Source organism: Lutra lutra, chromosome 1 (genome assembly GCF_902655055.1).
Source record: "Lutra lutra chromosome 1, mLutLut1.2, whole genome shotgun sequence".
Taxonomy (NCBI): domain Eukaryota; kingdom Metazoa; phylum Chordata; class Mammalia; order Carnivora; family Mustelidae; genus Lutra; species Lutra lutra.
This window is the reverse complement of record NC_062278.1, coordinates 155,247,195-155,248,983: the sequence shown is the minus strand read 5'-3', so window position 1 is coordinate 155,248,983 and position 1,789 is coordinate 155,247,195.

Below are 1,789 nucleotides of genomic sequence, written 5' to 3'. Positions count from 1 at the left end.
GTCAAGAAATGGAGGCCTCTCCTACCAGAGAAAGACAATTATCAAATGATCTCGCTGATAGCTGGAATTTGAGAAGCCCAAGGATCAATGCGGAAGGGAGGGAAAAGTGAAACAAGTGGAAACCAGAGAGGGAGACAGACCATAAGAGCCTCTTAATCTCCGGAAACAAACTGAGGGTTCCTGGAGGGGTAGGGGAGGGATGGGGTGGCTGGGCGACGGACATAAGGGAGGTATGTGCTGTGGGGGGTGCTGTGAATTGTGTAAGCCTGGTGATTCACAGACCTGTACCCCTGGGGCAAATAATACATTATATGTTAATAAAACATGTTTAAAAATAAATAATCACTGTGATTAAAAAGGAGAAGAAGAAATGGATGTCTCTAATTCATGTCTCTAATTCAGACAGCCTGTCCTCTGCCCACAGCCCCCCGCAGTCCCATCCTCCCAGCTCACTCACTCCGTTGTTCCTCTCTGCCCGCTTCTGGCCACGCTGCGATGACAGAGGGCCACAGACTGGTGGCTGAAACACACACACGTGTTTTCTCTCATTTCTGGAAGCTGGTTGCCGGCAGCATCAGGTTCTGGTGAGGACTCTTCCTGGCCTGCAGACCCAGCCGGCCACCTTCCCACCACTAATGTCATCCCAAGGGCCCCACCACTCTCATGACCTGATCTAAACGGAATGGCCTCCCGAAGACCCATCTCCAAATCCCATCACGTTGGAGGGCTAGGGCTTCAACCTATACATTTGGGGAACACAGACGTTTGCTCCACATCACCATCCTTAGCCTCACCGGGCCCCCTGGGCTGCTGACCTTGGTACTTTCTCCCCACCTCGATCCTCCCTGCTCAGATTAGAGGGTGTCCGCTGTGGTTTTCAGGTCTACCCAGAGATAGACACCATTTCTCCCTGTTGCCAGAAGCCTACTCCTTAACCCTTCCCCTCTGGTTGCACCCAGCCAACAAAACCACAGCAGCGAATGAGCCCCATCGGCTGCCTTCTCTCTCCCTGCAGCCCAGGTGGCTGGTCACTGCCAGAGTCACCCGCCCAGCAGGCCTATCCTGAGAATTCCCAGTTGCCAGCCTCTACTGGGCTTAACAGCGCCCAGCCTTCCTGCCAGGCTTTTCTAGTCTGCTTATTTTCCAGCCTTCTCCATGTGCATAGCTCTCTGCATAGCTCATTTCCTCCTACCTTTCTAACATGTAGCTTCCCTCCTTTCAGGGAAAGGAGAAACCATCCTAGGGTGGCTCCCCAAACTTCTCACCACCAAATCTTAAACCTACACTGCCTCAAGCCTCTGCTCTGTTTCCACCTCTGTTCTCAGGGCAGCTGAGCTCCTCTGACTCTCCTCCCCATCCCCCACCCCAGGTATGGGGAGCAGGATGGGCAAGTTGTGTCTGGAAGAGTGGGAGAGTTTCCCTCAGTGGGGTTTATGGGGACAGCAGGTACTCCAGGTGCCAGAACTGTCTGCCCTCACGTGGAGGCTTTCCCAGCCCACCTTGACCCCTTCTGTTTCTAGAGTCTGTGGCTAGAGTAGAAGGGGGTAGAATGCCAGAGTAGAAAGCTGCTTCTCACTGTCCCTTCCACCCCGAGGACCTCCCTGCCCCATTGTGACACTACTCCCTGGCCACCAATGGAACCCAAGAGTTCTGCTTCCAAGGGTCTGGCTAGGCCTGGACTGTGGTCAGGTGGGCCCTGGCTTTGGCTTGTGGTCCTGTCTCTGGGGAGGAGGGACTGGGAGGGTGTGGAAGGTGGCAATTATGATGACACCTGGCGATTGTGGGGCTG